Source organism: Saimiri boliviensis, chromosome 5 (genome assembly GCF_048565385.1).
Source record: "Saimiri boliviensis isolate mSaiBol1 chromosome 5, mSaiBol1.pri, whole genome shotgun sequence".
NCBI lineage: Eukaryota > Metazoa > Chordata > Mammalia > Primates > Cebidae > Saimiri > Saimiri boliviensis.
In genome coordinates this window covers 131,456,540-131,475,771 of record NC_133453.1, presented here as the reverse complement: position 1 = coordinate 131,475,771, position 19,232 = coordinate 131,456,540, and the positions used below count along the sequence as shown (strand labels likewise).

At 36.9% G+C, this 19,232-nt stretch overlaps 1 protein-coding gene and 1 long non-coding RNA gene across 3 annotated transcripts in view; one reads left to right on the top strand and one right to left on the bottom strand.

Annotated features, from left to right (window-relative positions):
- The window catches only part of AGBL1 (AGBL carboxypeptidase 1), a 945,533-nt gene that overhangs the window by 102,339 nt on the left and 823,962 nt on the right, over window positions 1-19,232 (bottom strand). The gene's annotated exons all lie outside the window — the stretch shown is intronic.
- The window catches only part of LOC141584651 (uncharacterized), a 33,093-nt gene that overhangs the window by 7,626 nt on the left and 6,235 nt on the right, over window positions 1-19,232 (top strand). The window contains exon 2 of the long non-coding RNA XR_012517829.1: window positions 14,196-14,288. This is a non-coding gene — a long non-coding RNA (uncharacterized LOC141584651). The remainder of the gene's footprint in view (window positions 1-14,195; window positions 14,289-19,232) is intronic.

Here is a 19,232-nt window from a genome sequence, read left to right as displayed (position 1 = left end):
ATATCTAGTGGGTAGCAATTAGGGATGCTTCTAAACATTACACACTATATAGCATAACCCTCCACAGCAAAGAATTATCCTACAATACATAGCATGACCCTCTTCAACAAAGAATTATCCTGCAATACGTAGCATGACCCTCCAGAGCAAAGAATGATCTTTCACTAAATGCCAATAGTACTGAGGTTAAGAAATCCTGAAAGGGAGTGATTGAAGAGTCCTGGTTTTACAGTCAGACAGAGCCAGGTTTGATTCCTAACTCCAGCACTGACTAGCTGTGAACTTAACCTCTCTGGGTATAACTTTACTCAACTGTAAAATTAGTATAATAACACCAAATCTTCCAAAGTGTTTGAAGTCACACACATATACACACACATACACACACAGTTTCCTGGCTCAGATCTTCCATTAGACTGATTGCTTGCAGAGCTGGCTTTCTATTCTTAAATTATGCCAAGGTATTACCCTTGAATCGCTCATAATTCTTTCTTCAAGATCTCTTATCTCTGGCTTTACAAGTATGAACTCTGAGCCCAGCTCTGTACTAGGTAGTGCTGGGAAAAATCAGACGCTCAGCCACTAGGAAGCTACTGCCTTCAGAGGACCATTGTTCAGAAAAATCATTGAACAGTGGTTCAATGAGAAAGGCAGTAACTCAAAAAGGACTAACACAGAGACTTTGGAAGAGGGGGAGTCTCTTATTCCACCCTCTAACCTACAGACTCCACTAACTCCAAGTGATGTGATGTGAGGATACACAGATAAATAATGAGCTGGAGCTTTTTCCATATCCTTAATCATACTCTGGCACCCATTATTTGTCAGGTATGTTTCCTACTTGTGAAACTTCTTGCTATAACTTTGTAATATGTGTGCTTTCAACACATGGTAGATCGTTTATAATCCATCCAATATACTAGGTTGTGTGCCCTTTGACTGGAAAGTTTATGTCTAATTGATCTGAGGACAGCACTAATCCAAAAAAAGCGTTTGTGAAACGATATAATTGACCAGTGATAAATAAATGTCAAACAGATATTTTCAAACTATTAGAATATTACTAAATTTGCCATTTGGCACTATTAGAAGAGTATGAATAAACTGAGGATTCTGTATATGATTTGTCAGTGTAGTGGTGGTGCATGCATGCCATTAAACATCTTTCCTCACTAGCAAATTGTGTGTTAATCAAGTGAGAGTTGTGGCTTTATGCCAGGTTTTCCACGGTTCTTGTCATTCTCATTTCCTTGTATATGCTGATCCAGATATTTGGATCCAGATCTGATGTTGATATTTATGAACTCAAACTGGTCACTTATTAAAGGCTTACATATTTTAATATAATTGTTTATACTTTGCCATTGGTTAATGCTCATGTTTTAAAGATAAGTGCAATTAACCTTAATTATATGTTTCTAGTTTGCGTTATTTAATCTACATGCAGAAATGTGTGAAATTCACATGCTTTAGAAGTGTGGGTCATCTACAATAGACTTCCTCAAACTTTTTGTGCACAGGACTCACCTGGGGATGTTGCAGATAATGCAGGATTCTCATTCAAGAGCTCCGTGGTAGGACCAGAGTCTCCACATTTCTAACAAACTCAACAGTAATGTAAACTTTGTTATTCTAAGAACCGTATTTTGAATAGCAAGGTCCTAAATAGGCCTGCCTCAAAATATGTTTTGTAAATGTTTGTGGCTTTTCATGGAAATAAAATATCTTGTGGTATGCATCTTATATTCAATGGTATGTCCTGAATGACCTGAAATATATTCACTCTGTATCATTGCTTCCCTAGGCGAGTTTTTTTTTTTTTTTAATTTCATTTTTTTTATTGCATTTTAGGTTTGGGGGTACATGTGATGAACATGCAAGATTGTTGCATAGGTACACACATGGCAGTGTGGTTTGCTGCCTTCCGTCCCCTCACCTGTATCTGTCATTTCTCCCCATGCTATCTCTTCCCACCTCCCCACCCCTGCCCCTCCCCCATTTCCCGCCAACGGACCCCAGTGTGTAGTGCTCCCCTCCCTCTGTCCATGTGTTCTCATTGTTCAACACCCGCCTATGAGTGAGAATATACGGTGTTTGATTTTCTACTCTTGTGTCAGTTTGCTGAGAATGATGGTTTCCAGGTTCATCCACGTCCCTACAAAGGACGTGAATTCATCGTTTTTGATGGCTGCGTAATATTCCATGGTGTATATGTACCACATTTTCCCTATCCAGTCTATGGTCGTTGGGCATTTGGGTTGGTTCCAGGTCTTTGCTATTGTAAACAGTGCTGCAATGAACATTCGTGTGCACGTGTCCTTGTAGTAGAATGATTTATAATCCTTTGGATATATACCCAGTAATGGGATTGCTGGGTCAAATGGGATTTCTATTTTTAGGTCCTTGAGGAATCGCCACACTGTCTTCCACAATGGTTGAATTAATTTACATTCCCACCAACAGTGTAAAAGTGTTCCTATTTCTCCACATCCTCTCCAGCATTTGTTGTTTCCTGATTTTTTAATGATCGCCATTCTAACTGGCGTGAGATGGTATCTCAATGTGGTTTTGAGTTGCATTTCTCTGATGACCAGTGATGATGAGCATTTTTTCATGTTTGTTGGCCTCCTGTATGTCTTCTTTTGTAAAGTATCTGTTCATATCCTTCGCCCATTTTTGAATGGGCTTGTTTGTTTTTTTCTTGTAGATCTGCTTTAGTTCTTTGTAAATTCTGGATATCAGCCCCTTGTCAGATGGGTAGGCTGCAAATTTTTCCCATTCTGTTGGTTGCCGATTCACTCTACTGACTGTTTCTTTTGCCGTGCAGAAACTGTGGAGTTTGATTAGGTCCCATTTGTCTATTTTGGCTTTTGTTGCCATTGCTTTTGGCGTTTTAGTCATGAAGTCCTTGCCTACCCCTATGTCCTGAATGGTTTTGCCTAGATTTTCTTCCAGGGTTTTTATGGTGTTAGGTCTGATGTTTAAGTCTTTAATCCATCTGGAGTTAATTTTGGTGTAAGGTGTCAGGAAGGGGTCCTGTTTCTGCTTTCTGCACATGGCTAGCCAGTTTTCCCAACACCATTTATTAAACAGGGAGTCCTTTCCCCATTGCTTGTTTTTGTCAGGTTTGTCGAAGATCAGATGTTTGTGGGTATGTTGTATTTCCTCTGAGGCCTCTGTTCTGTTCCATTGGTCTATATCTCTGTTTTGGTACCAGTACCATGCTGTTTTGATTACTGTAGCCTTGTAGTATAGTTTGAAGTCCGGTAGTGTGATGCCTCCTGCTTTGTTCTTTTTGCTTAGAATTGACTTGGCTATGCAGGCTCTCTTTTGGTTCCATATGAAGTTTAAGGTGTTTTTTTCCAGTTCTGTGAAGAAGGTCATTGGTAGCTTGATGGGAATAGCGTTGAATCTGTAAATTACTTAGGGCAGTATGGCCATTTTCACGATGTTGATTCTTCCTAACCATGAACATGGAATGTTTCTCCATCTGTTTGTATCCTCTCTTATTTCGTTGAGCAATGGCTTGTAGTTCTCCTTGAAGAGGTCCTTTACGTTCCTTGTTAGTTGTATTCCTAGGTATTTTATTCTCTTTGTAGCAATTGTGAATGGCAGTTCGTTCTTGATTTGGCTCTCTTGAAGTCTATTACTGGTGTACAGGAATGCTTGTGATTTTTGCACGTTGATTTTGTATCCTGAGACTTTGCTGAATTTGTTTATCAGTTTCAGGAGATTTTGGGCTGAGATGATGGGGTCTTCCAGATATACAATCATGTCATCTGCAAATAGAGACAATTTGATTTCCTCCTTTCCAATTTGGATACCCTTTATTTCTTTTTCTTGCCTGATTGCTCTGGCTAGAACTTCCAGTACTATACTGAATAGGAGTGGTGAGAGAGGGCATCCTTGTCTAGTGCCAGATTTCAAAGGGAATGCTTCCAGTTTTTGCCCATTCAGTATGATATTGGCTGTTGGTTTGTCATAAATAGCTTTTATTGTTTTGAGATACGTTCCGTCAATACCTAGTTTATTGAGGGTTTTTAGCATAAAGGGTTGTTGAATTTTGTCAAAAGCCTTCTCTGCATCAATTGAGATAATCATGTGGTTTTTGTCTTTGGTTCTGTTTATGTGGTGAATTACGTTTATGGACTTGCGTATGTTGAACCAGCCTTGCATCCCCGGGATGAATCCTACTTGATCATGGTGGATGAGCTTTTTGATATGCTGTTGCAATCGGTTTGCCAGTATTTTATTGAAGATTTTTGCATCTATGTTCATCATGGATATTGGCCTGAAATTTTCTTTTCTTGTTGAGTCTCTGCCGGGTTTTGGTATCAGGATGATGTTTGTCTCGTAAAATGATTTGGGAAGGATTCCCTCTCTTTGGATTGTCTGGAATAGTTTCAGAAGGAATGGTATCAGCTCCTCTTTGTATGTCTGGTAGAATTCAGCTGTGAACCCATCTGGACCTGGGCTTTTTTTGGGTGGCAGGCTCTTTATTGCTGCCTCGACTTCAGACCATGTTATTGGTCTATTCAGGGTTTCGGCTTCTTCCAGGTTTAGGCTTGGGAGGATGCAGGTGTCCAGGAATTTATCCATTTCTTCCAGGTTTACTAGTTTATGTGCATAGAGTTGTTTGTAATAATCTCTGATGATGGTTTGGATTTCTGTGGAATCTGTGGTGATATCCCCTTTATCGTTTTTTATTGCATCAATTTGGTTATTCTCTCTTTTTTTATTAATCTGGCCAGTGGTCTGTCTATTTTGTTGATCTTTTCAAAAAACCAGCTCCTGGATTTATTGATTTTTTGAAGAGTTTTTTGTGTCTCTATTTCCTTCAGTTCTGCTCTGATCTTAGTTATTTATTTCCTGTCTTCTGCTAGGTTTTGAGTTTTTTTGATCTTGCTCCTCTAGCTCTTTCAATTTTGATGATAGGATGTCAATTTTAGATCTCTCCTTTCTTCTCATGTGGGCACTCATTGCTATATATTTTCCTCTAGAGACTGCTTTAAATGTGTCCCAGAGATTCTGGTATGTTGTGTCTTCATTCTCATTGGTTTCGAAGAACATCTTTATTTCTGCCTTCATTTCATTGTTTATCCAGTCAACATTCAAGAGCAAGTTGTTCAGTTTCCATGAAGCTGTGCGGTTCTGAGTTAGTTTCTGCATTCTGAGTTCTAACTCGATTGCACTGTGGTCTGAGAGACTGTTTGTTATGATTTCTGTTCTTTTGTATTTGCTGAGGAGTGATGTATTGCCAATTATGTGGTCAATTTTAAGAGTAGGTGTGATGTGGTGCTGAGAAGAATGTATATTCTGTGGATTTGGGGTGGAGAGTTCTGTAAATGTCTATTAGGTTTGCTTGTTCCAGGTCTGTATTCAGGTCCTGGATATCCTTGTTGATTTTCTGTCTGGTTGATCTGTCTAATATTGACAATGGGGTGTTAAAGTCTCCCACTATTATTGTGTGGGAGTCTAAGTCTCTTTGTAAGTCATTAAGAACTTGCCTTATGTATCTGGGTGCTCCTGTATTGGGTGCGTATATATTTAGGATCGTTAGCTCTTCTTGTTGCAGTGATCCTTTTACCATTATGTAATGTCCTTCTTTGTCTCTTTTGATCTTTGTTGCTTTAAAGTCTATTTTATCAGAGATGAGAATTGCAACTCCTGCCTTTTTTTGCTCTCCATTTGCTTGGTAGATCTTCCTCCATCCCTTTATTTTGAGCCTTTGTGTATCCTTGCATGTAAGATGGGTTTCCTGGATACAGCACACTGATGGGTTTTGGCTTTTTATCCAATGTGCCAGTCTGTGTCTTTTGATTGGGGCATTTAGTCCATTGACATTTAGGGATAGTATTGTTATGTGTGAATTTGATACTGTCATTTTGATGCTACCTGGCTGTTTTGTTGGTTTGTTGATGCAGATTCTTGATTGTGTTGATGCTCTTTTACCATTTGGTGTGTTTTTGGAATGGCTGGTACTGGTTGTTCCTTTATATGTGTAGAGCCTCTTTCAGGAGTTCTTGTAGAGCAGGTTTGGTGGTGATGAAATCTCTGAGTGCTTGCTTGTTCACAAAGGATTTTATTTTTCCTTCACTTATGAAGCTTAGTTTGGCTGGATAGGAGATTCTGGGTTGAAAGTTCTTTTCTTTAAGGATGTTGAATATTGGCCCCCAATCTCTTCTGGCTTGTAGGGTTTCTGCTGAGAGATCTGCTGTGAGTCTAATGGGCTTCCCTTTGTGGGTAACCCGACCTTTCTCTCTGGCTGCCCTTAGCATTTTCTCTTTCATTTCAACCCTGGTGAATCTGACGATTATGTGCCTTGGGGTTGCTCTTCTTGAGGAATATCTTTGTGGTGTTCTCTGTATTTCCTGGATTTGAATATTGGTCTGCCTTGCTAGGTTGGGGAAGTTTTCCTGGATAATATCCTGAAGAGTATTTTCCAGCTTGGATTCATTCTCTTCATCACATTCAGGTACACCTATCAGACATAGATTAGGTCTTTTCACATAGTCCCACAGTTCTTGAAGATTTTGTTCATTCCTTTTTGCGCTTTTTTCTCTGTTCTTGCCTTCTCTTTTTATTTCATTGAGTTGATCTTCGACCTCTGATATCCTTTCTTCTGCTTGGTCAATTTGGCTGTTGAAGCTTGTGCATGCTTCACGAAGTTCTTGTGTTGCGTTTTTCAGCTCCATCAATTCACTTATACTCATCTCTATGCTGTCCATTCTCGTCAGCAGTTCGTCCAATCTTTTTTCAAGGTTCCTATTTTCTTTGCGTTCGGTTAGAACATGTTCTTTTAGCTCACTGTAGTTTCTTACTACCCACCTTCTGAAGTCTGATTCTGTCATTTCATCACCCTCCTTCTCCATCCGGTCTGGTTCCCTTGCTGGTGAAGAGTTGTGATCCCTTTTAGGAGGAGAGGTGTTCTGGTTTCGGGCGTTTTCATCCTTTTTGCGCTGGTTTCTTCCCATTTTTGTGGGTTTATCCACCTGTTGTCTGTCTCTGTCCCAGGGAGTTGGAGCTTTATGAGTTTCCGTTGCACTATTGCCTTTTTTGATTTTTCTTTCAGGTCTGACCCGCCCAGCTAGCAGCACGCCTAGCCACTGCCTGCCCGCAGGGGCTTTGCTGAGCTGCTGTGGGCTCCACCCAGCTGCCCTGAGCTCTTCCCTGCAGTCCTGTTTATATGGACGTAGTTAGAACTGTCTCGGCAATGGTGGCCCCGCCTCTGTTATGGCGGACTCTCTCTGTTGTGGCAGGTTGCCTCGGCAATGGCGGGTTGCCTCGGCAATGGCAGCCTGCCTCCTTAGCGGTGGAGAGTCTCAGTAATGGCGGAAGCCCCTCCCCCAGGGAGCCGGACCCTCCCGGTTCAGCTGTGCTTGGTTTGAAGGGCTCAACCCAGAGGGTTTCCAATTACTGTTTTTGTTTTCATTGTTGTTGGGGGTGGAGGGGTGGGACTGACCAAGCCTGATCACCTGGCTCCCTGACTCAGAGTCTTTTCTTTTAAGTTGAACGACCCCGCGTTCCAGTCGCTTGCTGAAAGGCGACAGGATCTCCTGTGCTGCGACTCACGGAGTCGGCTCGAACTGCGGTGTCGGCTCCTGGCGGATTTTTTGCCTAGGAATCTCCTGGCCTGGCTCGCTATTTCAGATGAATGGGCAACTCTGCTGTCTCAGGGCTCTGCTCGCCAGCTAAGAGGGCTCCCAGACCAGTGGCTTTTGTACGGAGAACCGCAGCAACAGGGCGTGGTCACAGCAGCCACACGGCACGGGTGGAATCGGCCCCGCGGGGGCCAAAACAGCCGCACTGGCTGGGATTGCGACGCTGGCGACCCCTCTGCCTGGGTATCTCCTGGTCTGTGGGCAATAAGAGTTTGTCTGGAAATGCAGCGTCCACTCACCCTCTGCACTTTCACTGGGAGCTGAAGTCCTGAGCTGTTCTTAGGCGGCCATCTTCCCAGCATTCTCCCCCTAGGCGAGTTTTATGAAGCAAAAGTTTCCAGAAGTATTAATAAGAATTCCATAAAAAAAGTGTTTTATGGTGAAACGAATATGTGGCATGATAGTAAACAAAGTAAAATGAGATTTGTTTTTTCTAAAGACAAAGATTTTTTTTAAAAAGGTATTTCTTCAAGAATTTTTGTCATCTTAGACATGCTGACGTGCCTTGTGAATGGTCATAAAAAATTTGTCCTGCTGGAGAATAAGCTGGAAATGCTATTCCAGAAAACACTCAAATCCAGGAGTCTCTTATATCTCACCACTAAAAATCCTCTCTCCCACTTTTGGCCCAATCTGGATCTAGAAACTGTCCATTTTCAATTTTGCTGAGGCTTACATTTAACGTGTTTGTGTCTACATGTGTATTTATAAACCTGGGTGCAACTTGTCTCTCTTTTCAAACACTGCTCAACTTACTGGTTGGCTGTCTCCAGGATAATTGAATTTGAGAATTGAATTTGCAATTTCTAATAGAAAATAGTAACATCGTATGACTGCAAATAAGAACTCGCCAATATATCATAAGAGATTTGTTTAGTGTTTTGTGGGGAGAAATGATGATATGTCCTCACATCCAGGCTTTCTGGACATTATGCTATAAAGTTCGTTTCAGGTCCTTCTATTTAGTAGTCCTGGCTGTTCTGCTGCCTTCACTGCCCTCCTCAGGAATGCTCAGTCAAGATGATCTTAGTTGATGGTAAATGCACCTGAGAGGCAATACCTTAGGCACGCACTAAGAATGACCCTGTATGGCAGATGCACCTGAATGTATGTTCTGAGCTAGGGAATCTGGGAATGGTAACCTAGAGGTTAGTTCCTATGAGGAACTTCTGAGCCTCCAACCTGACCCATAAAACATGGACGATACAGAGGATCGAGGTCCAGAGTTTTGGGTTGAATGAATGTTGCCAAATGGGGGTGGTGAGGGAAAGGGTACTAAGTAAAAATGCTGTATAAACTGCATGCCTTTTCCAAGCAGTGGCAGTTCTCCTGTCATGCCCATTGATGCTGGACCCTCTCTCCTCTGTGTAAGCCTCAGTGAAGTCTGAGGTCTCATTTGCTGACTGTGGGTCTCTTCCTCAGACCCTTGAATCTGGTGCCCTCCCCACTGACGTCGACAGGAGTTTGGCATAGCACTTAGACTCCACACTGATAGGATTGCCATTATACTGACCAATTTTTCAGAAATCCTACATCTGTAGGAGCTGTAGAGTTGTAGAGTGGACCTTCACTGACATTTAAAAAATTTTTCTAATGTCTGGGTAGATTTATAAGTACTCCTAACAGAAATTGTAGCAATGACTTTCGTAAGCTTTATTAGTCAAAAAATTGGAAATATTTAAGATGCACAATATAATGATTTGATTACACATATATATTTGAAATGATTACCACATCAAGCTAATTAAAATATCAATTACCTCACAGTTACCATTTGTCTGTGGGGAGATGGGGATAAGAATACTTGAAATCTACACTTTTAGCGATTTCATGTACACAAGAGAGTATTATTAACTACAGTCATCATGCTTCACATGAAGTCTCTAGCAGTTATTCATCTTATAACTGCAAGTTTGGACCCCTTAACCAAATATTCCCTAATTCCCCCAACCTGCAGCACATGGCAACAACCATTCTATTCTATGTGTCTATGAATTTTACTATTTTAGGTTCTACATATAAGGGAAATTATGCAGTGTTTTTTTTTTTTTTTCTGTCTGACTTGTTTTACTTAGCATAACGTCATTCAGGTTGCCCCATGTTGTCACAAATGGTAGGATTCCTTTCATTCCTTATTATGAGTAATATCCCATTACTCAGCCATTGATGGATAATCAGATTGTTCTCATATCTTGGCTATTCTGAATAATGCTGCAATATATGTGGAGGTGCAGATATCTCCTGGGGATGGTCATTTTGTTTGTTTGTTTTTGCTTTTTGGATATATAGCCAGTATTGGCATTGCTGGATGATTTCGAAGTTCCATTTTTAATTTTTGTGGAATCTCCATATTGTTATCCACAACAGCTATACTAATTTACATCCTTACCAAATTTGTAAGCGTCCTGTTTTCTCCACATCTTTGACAACACTAACCTTTTGACTTTTTGATGACTTTCTCTTGTGTCAAGCCCTACTTGAGTCTGATCCTTGCCCTATGAAAATAAAACAAGAGTGACGGATTTTACTCATTTCAACCAGATAATTTACATTTCTTAATAATGTGGAATTACTGTAGTGTGTAGATCTGAGCGTAAATTGCAAAAGGAAAGAGAAGCTATAAAATGAAGTGATAAGCGCTTGAATGAGTATAAAATCAGGAAGTGGCTCTCTAATAGAATAAAATCTAAGAGCCATCAACTATCACCTGCAATTCTTTGCATCTTTTTAATGACTAGGAAAATGTTGAGTTAGACTGTGTGGAAAGCAAGATAAATGGTACCCTGTGCTTTTTATCATGTTTTCTTTTGTTTTCAAGTCAACATAGAAAGGTTAAAGAAGCAAAAGTTGAATCATTTAAAAAAAATATTTTGAAATATTATCCACTGCATATTTCCCCTAAACCTTTTGGGCATCTTTAGAGATGACACAATTAAAGAAGAACTAATTCCATTTCCCCTGAACAAGACAAATGAACAGAGCAATAAAGATCCAGTGTGGCTGTGTAAGCATCCAATCAATGATCCACTTGTTAAGCTAAATCTGACCTGGAAATAGAGAAGTGGAGAGAGACTCAGATAAGAATAATGGGCATCATTATTCTGGCTTTGGAAGGAAAAGATAAGGCTGGTGAAAGGACATTAAAGCAAATGAGCACAGAGATGAATGTGTTGAGGAGAGAAAAAGAAGGAAAGAGTGAGAAAGGGGAGAAAAAGAGAGAGAAGCTCATTAATAAACAGGAAAGAAAAACAGGGTTGATTTACCAGTTATCTAAAATTGGGAGCTTAAATTTTAATTCATCCTTGCTGACAAATAACAAAGCAAAGAAAAAAAAAATAAGACTTTTAGTGTGTGTGTGTCGTAATGATGATCTCATAGGCAAAAACTGTTCAAAGGAAGAAAGAGAAATGGAAAAGGCATATTGCCAGTTAGCCCATGCTGGGAATGTGAAATCCCTTCTGGTCAAACCAGAGAAGACTCATCTCCATGCAGGGACATTTTGTAGAGGAAACATGGAAATGTAAGGCCTGCATTTGGGTTCTTAGGTACATGACTGGACACTGAACTATACGTTTTATTGTGTTTGTATAAGTAGGTTTAACTTTATAACTAAATATTAAAATATCTTAAATCAATTGGATAAGCATAATAATACTGTTATATTTTATGAACACACTTTCACATATAAAAATAGCAAAAAGAAGATTATTATGTTGGATGAACAAAGCTTAATAAATACTAAAATATTGCCATATTAGCTTCAGAACTCTTTTGTGTTGTTGTTACAGACTTAGGTACATCTATAATTGAAATCTCAAATCATCATCCTCTGTTCCTCAGTTCCCAGAAAGGGAATATTTTCTCTCAGGATTCTGTTTGCTTAACCACATTTGTGAGCAACTACAAACAGTATATTATTGTTTTTGAGTGTTTTAACATTTTAAATATATGGTATCTTACTGTAAGTATACTTTGCAATTTCCTTCCTTCCTGTGGCATTATATTTTTGAGGCTAATTCATATTGATGCTTTTAAATCTAGCTAATTCATTTTAGCAGACACATAGTATTTCATTGAATTAAACATAAAGTTTATTTATCTTAATAATGGATAGTAAAATTGTTTTCATGCTTTTGCTATTACAATCTGTGCCAAAATGAGTATCTTCTAAACTATCTCTTTGAATACATTTGTGAAGTTTTTCTAAAATCAATTTATAAAAAATGCTGATAAAAAATTATATACTGCTTTAGCTTTTCAACTAGGTCTTTACATTTAGTTTTTTAATCAATAGATTTATTTATGTTTATGGCACAGAGATCTATTTTATTAATCATTTTCTATAAAAAGCTAATTGTTGCAGAACCTTCTACTAAACTTTTTCCTACTAAATTTACTACCACTTGCATATATGCCAAATGTCTATGAATATAGGTCTGATTCATGTTTCTCTGTAATTATTTTTCTTGTCTGTACCTATGCTAAAATCAAGTGGTTTTAATTACTTTAACTCAATGGTTCTCAATGGAGAAGATTTTACCCTCCAGAGGGCATGTGGCAATGTTTGATCATCACACCTGTAGGGACAGAGGCCAGGGATACTGCTGAATATTAACGAATACAATGCAAAGGAGATCCTCATTCTACCACCTTTCAATTTTTTTTGTTGTTGTTTTGTTTTGTTTTAAAGAAACAAGATCTTGCTCTGTTGCCCAGGCTGGAGAGCTGTGGCACAATCATAGCTTACTGCAGCCTCCAATTATTGGGTTCAAACAATTTTTCTGTCTCAGCTTCCCAAGTAGCTGGACTACAGGTGTCTGGCACACACTTGGCTCATTTTTATTTTTACTTATTTATTTATTTATTTATTTTAGTTACAAGGGTCTTACCCTGTGGCCCAGGCTGATCTTGAACTCCTGGCCACAAATGATCCTTCTGCCTTGGCCTCTCAAAGTGCTGGGATTACAGGTGTGAGCTACTGTGCTTGACCTCAGACATGTTTTTGTTCAGAATTGTATTTACTATTCTAGCTTTTTTTACTCCTCAATATGAATTTTAGAGTTAAGCTCTTAAATTCCAAGAAAAATAATCTTTTAACCTTTTTATTGAATTAACATTTAACTTATAGATTAATATGACGAGAATTGACAATTCATTATATTGATTCTTCTCATTTATTACGGGGTAGATCCACATTTGTTTTGAAATTTTTAAAGGTTCTTTAATTAAATTTGATAATTTTACTCTGAATGATCATTCAGATTTTTGTTAAATATATTGTAGGATGATTATCTGATTTCTTTCTTCTGTTTTATATGCAATCAATCAAATTATTTATCTTGTTTGTTCCTCCTATATAGTAATATAACTAACTTTTATATATTGACATTTTATATTATATCATGTATTAATCTAACATTTTTTCTAAATTCTTATAGTATATTCTAAATATTTTCTTCTGGATTTCCTTAGATTTTATCTTGTTGCCATACCTCTATCTGAGAAAAATGAGAAGTTTTTAACTTTTTTTCCAAATGTTACATATCGTATTGAAATTTCTTCTTCTGCATTAGTTACTATGACCCTCACTACAATGCAATGATAGAGGTAATGGCTAAACTCAGCATTAAAGAATAAAATTTTCTGTAGGATTTTGGTAGATATATTTACCACATTCACTAAATGTCCTTTAATTTCAAGGTATTAAAATACTGAATAAAGTGTATAAAAGTAGATTATTTTTCAACATGTTGAATTCAGATTTTATGCTTGATTTCAGATCCCACATTCACAGAATTGAGACAATTATACTGCTTAGTTCTTAATAGATTGATTGCCCTTATCATCAGACCATGTATAACACCTCTAATATTTCATGTAATTTTTTTGTGCCTGATTGCCTTTGCATTGTTCCTTCTAGACATCTACTTTATTTTCAACAATCTACTCCATTTTAATTCATACTGTATACACACATATGTGCATATATATGTTCAGTGTTTTATGTTGCATGTGCTTAACTTATGTAAATATTATTTGTTATCCCATTCAATTTCTTAATTATTTCACTAACATTTTGAAATACTGCTACATTACTCTATAAAAATGTAGCTTTTTACTTCTGATTGCTAAATAGTAATCTTTAGCATATGTGATGGTTAATTTTGTGTGTCAACTTGGTGATTCTATGATTCCGTTTCAAGTATTTGCTAATTATGCTTAGGATTTTAAAAAAATTTAATCATAATGAATATTTAATAACATTTGTTTTATCTTTAGATATATGTGAAATTAAAATTTTTATTTTTAGTAAATTAATGGTGACCAATTGTTTGGTCAAATACTAGCCTTGATGTTGCTGCAAAAGTATTTTTTAATGTGTGACTAACATTCACGTTGGCTGGTTTTAAGTAAAACACATTATCCTCCATGACATGGATGAGCCACATCTGATCTGTTGAAGAGCAAAGACAGATGTTTCCCAAAGAAGGAATTCTGTCTCCAGACTACAATAAAAATTTTCCTTGAATCTAGTTTTTAGACTCAAGACTGCAAGACCAACTCACTTGAATCTCCAGCTTTCTGCCTTGTCCTGTGGAATTTGGACTAGCCAGCCCCTACAACTGTGTAAGTTAATATCTTAGAATTTATCTCTTTCATTTTCTCTGCCTCTCTCACTCTCTTTTTATTTAACATCTATCTATCTATCTGTCTATCTACCTACCTACCTACCTATCTCTATCTATCCTACCAGTTGTGTTCCTCTAGAGAACTCTAATACAGCATTTATAACTTTTTCCTTATCTGTTTTTCTAGTTAATGGACCCACTAACAATCTATAATTTCTTGCTACTACAAACAATGTTGCTTGGGATAATTCTGTGACTTGTTTCTTATACACTGTATAACTCTATTTACCCAGATTTGATATAGCATGCAAATGTATATTTAATTTCATTCCAAAATGCTGGACTTTTGTAAAACCATGGCTTCAGGTCACACTCCCACCAGCAACATAGGACAGTACTTGTTTCTCCATGGCCACAATAACATATCTATTATTGAACTTTCAATTTCTCACAGGTTTGGTATAAAGTTGTATCTCCTAAAACCTTTCTTCTATAAGGGGAACGTCTTGGAATCCTATTTAAGTATATTAAAAATATAATCTAGTTAGTTTTTAATTTCTCTTCTTCATAATCTGGTTTTTATTTTCAGAAATTAGTTCATATGATATAATTTTATGCATTCAATCATGTGTATTTCATAGTACCTTTCTATGACTTTAAAAACCTCTGTTGATTTTATCATTATAGCTACTCTAAACTTCCTTTCTTCTTAATCATACTTGTCAGAGGTTTGTCTATCTTGTCTTTGTAAATCAAGCTGTAGTTTTATTTTTTCCTCTATTCTGTTCATTTTTTATTATGTGTTCATCATTTGTTTTTGCTTCTCTCTCTTTTTTTTTTGAATTTACTCATTTCTATTTCTTCCATCGTGAATTGAATTACTGGCTCCTTTGTTTCAGAACTGATTTGTTTTCTTATAAGGGTAGCTAGGGCCATCGATTTCCTTCAAGTCCTGTTTGGTTAGCAACCCACTAATTTTAATCTATAGGGTTTTCATTGTGATTCTATGATTCAGTTTTAAGTATTTGCTAATGGTGCCTAGGATTTAAAAAAAAATTTAATTATAATGAATATTTAATAACATTTTATCTTTAGATATGTATATTAAAATTTCTATTTTTAATAAATTTGTACTAGAATAAGCATACATATAAATTTGTACAAATCTTAAATCCAAAATGATAATGAAATTGCAGGGTTTCTAAAATATGCAATAGTGAAATGTGTGACAGCCATAGAACAAAGTTCTGGAGGGGAGAAATGGAAGTATATTTTTGTAGGATTCTTATACTATATGAGAAGTTATGTGGTGCCACTTGAGCTTAGACTCTTACAAGATAAAGATATGTAAGTAAAGATGCATGAACTCTAAGGCAACCACTAATGTAATAACACAAGTTATCATGAGTAATAAGTCAAAAAACGTATAACCATAAACTAATATTCAATTAAGTTAAAATTTAGAAAAAGAGATGTGGAATAATAGGTGGAACAGTATTTTTTTAATTTCAACATTTAGTTTAGATATAGAGGGTTCATGTGCATGATTGTTACATGGGTATATTACATGATGCTGAGGTTGTGGTATGGATCCCATCACCCAGGTAGTGAGCATAGGACCCAAAAGGTACTTTTTCTAGCCATGCTGCCCTCCCTATTTCCCCCTCTAGTAGTCCACAGTGTCTGTGTTCCTATGTTTATGTCCATATCTGCTCAACGTTTACCTCCCACTTAAAAGTAAGAACAGGTGGTATTTGGTTTCCTGTTCCGGTATTAACTCACTTAGGATTATGGCATACAGTTGCATCTATGCTGCTGCAAAGGATGTGATTTCAGTGCTTCTACAGCTGCATAATGTTCTATGGTGTCTACGTATCACATTTTCCTCATCCAGTCAATCATTGATGTACACCTTCGTTGATTCCATGTCACTGCTATTGTGAATAGCACAGTGATGAACATACAAGTGTGTGTCTCATTTGGGTAAAATAGAATAATTTATTTTCCTTTGGATATATACTCGGTAAAGGGACTGCCGGGTCGAATGGTAGCTCTGTTTTAAGCAATTTGAGAAATCTCCCAACTGCTTTTTACAGTGGTTGAACTAATTTACATCCTCACTAACAGTTTCTAAGTGTTCCCTTTTCTCAGCAGCCTCACCAACATCTGTTGGTTTTGACTTTTTAACAATAGCCACTCTGGTTATTGTTTTGACTTTTTAATAAAAGCCATTCTCAATTTTTAATAACAGCCCACCTGGTATGAGATGATAACTCATTGTGGTTTTGACTGGCATTTTTCTGTTAATTAGTGATGAGGATCATTTTTTTCAAAGATTTGTTGGCTGCTTGTCTGTATTATTTTTTAGTCAGACAGATCCAGCAAGGAAAAGAAATAAAAGGCATCCAAACACAAAGAGAAGAAATCAAACTATCTCTTTTTGCTGATTATGCAATTCTATATCCAGAAAACCCTAAAGACTTTCCAAAAGGTTCACTGAACTAACAAATGACTTCAGTAAAGTTTCAGTATAAAAAAATCAGTGGCATTTCTACATACCAATAATGTCTAGGCTGCAAGTCAAATCAAGAACACGATCCCTGGCCAGGTACAGTGGCTCACACCTGTAATCCCAGTCTTTTAGGAGGCCGAGGTGGGTTGATTGCTTGGGCTCAAGGCTTTCAGACCAGTCTGGCCAAGATGGTGAAACCCTGTCTCTATAAAATACAGAAAAATTAGCTGGGCATAGTGGCATATACCTATAGTCCCAGCTATTTGAGAGGCTGAGGTGGGAGGACCACTTGAGCCCCGAAGGCAGAGGTTGCAGTGAGCCAACATTATACTACAGCACTCCATTCTAGAGTAAGACAATGAAAAACAAACAAACAAACAAACAAAGAGAATGTGAATACAGCTTACCAAAGAGGTGAAAGGTCTCTACAAAACACGACTAAAAGAAATCAGAGACTACACACAAATAAAAGGAAAAATATACCTTACTTAGGAATAGGAAGAATCAATGTAGGTAAAATGGCCACACTGCCCAAAGCAATTTATAGATTTAACACTATTCCTATCAAACTACTGTCATTTTTTCACAGAATTAGAAAAAATCTAAAAATTGCATACAATTAAAAAAGAGCTGAAATAGCCAAAGCAGTTGTAAACAAAAAGAACAAAGCTGGAGCATCATACTACCCACTTTGAACTATAAAATGATCATAATCAAAACAGCATGGTATAGTACAAAAACAGGCACATAGACCAATAGAACAGAAAAGAACAATCAGAAATAAAGCTGCACACCTACAACAATCTGATATTTAAAAAACATCAGCAAAAACACGCATGGGGAGAGGACTCCATATTCAATGAACTATGCTTGCAAAATTGACTATGTGCAGAATGAAACTGGACCCTTACCTCTCAGTATATGCAAATGTTAACTCAAAGATTTAAATGTGAGACCTCAAACTCTAAAAATTCTAGAAGAAAATCTAGGAAACATCCTTTTTAACATTGGCATTGGCAAATAATTTTTGGCTGAGTCCCCAAAAGCAATTGCAACAAATACAAAAAGTTGACAAGTTGGATCTAATTAAATTAAATAACTTCTTAGCAGATGAAGCTATCAACAGGGTAAACAAACAATCTATAGGACTGGAGAAAATATTTGCAAACTATGCATGTGAGAAAGTTCAAATACCGAGAATCTATAAGGAACTTAAACAAATCAACAAGAAAGAAATAATCCCATTAAAAAATGGGCAAAGGATACAAATTTTTCACAAGTAGCATGATACTAGTTTCAATTACAGTTATATGAATAATCACATTAAGTGTAAATTAAGCACTTAATTAAAAAGTAGAGATGGTTAGATTGGATAAGATATCATGACCTTACTATATATTGCCAGCAAGAAGCATGTTTTAAATATAAATAAGCAAATAGATGAAAAGTGAAAGAATCAAATAATGAAATAATTTATATGCTACTAACACTGACCACAAGAAAATAGGAGTGACGATAGTAATCCCAAACAGAGCTGATTTCATGGCAAACAATGTGACCATATTTACCGTCATTTCATAATGATAAAATGGTTATGAAGTGGGCATAGCAGTCCCAAACATGTGTACACTTAATAATAAAGCTTCAAAATATATAAGAAGCAAAAACTGATAGACTTATAAAAAGCAATAAATAAAAATTGCCAAAGTGTGAAGCTCAATACATATTTATAATTTCAGATCAATAAATGTGATATCATTGGCATTCCAAAACTTTCCCCATGTCTCATCTTAGTTACTCTTTTTTTCAAATAACTACTTTCCTGACTTCTAATCCCACAGACAAGTCCCTTTGTTAAAATCAATATAAATTAGTTAATACGACCTTTTGCACATCCCTTCTTTTACTCAGCATTGTATTTATGAGATTAACCATGATGTCATGTCTAGTTACACTTTGTTCACTCTTATTGCTATATACAATTTTTTGAATTATTTTACTAAAACGTCTTTACATATTTTTGGGATCAACATTTGAATTGTTTTCCTTTGAGTGCCATTAGGAATTGTGCAGTCATGAGCATTCTTATATTTGACTTCTGATGAACATAGTATTTATTTGTTTTGACTGTAATAACAAAGAGTAGAATAGCTGAAAACTTAGGGCATGCGGATACACATTTAGTAGACGATGCCAACATATTTACCAAGGTGGTTGTGCCAGTTAACACTTCCACTAGCTTCTCATCCTCACCAACACTTAACATTAGGTCCAGGAGTACGGTGAGTCAGGTGAGGCAATGAAGGTAGAAAAATTTTAAAGGTGCTCACACTCATTGACTTTTGTACCTAGCATACTTGTATGAACCTAAGAAACTGTCTCTCTAACAATTAGATGCCTCAGACACAAAATTTAAGAAACCAGTTTGAG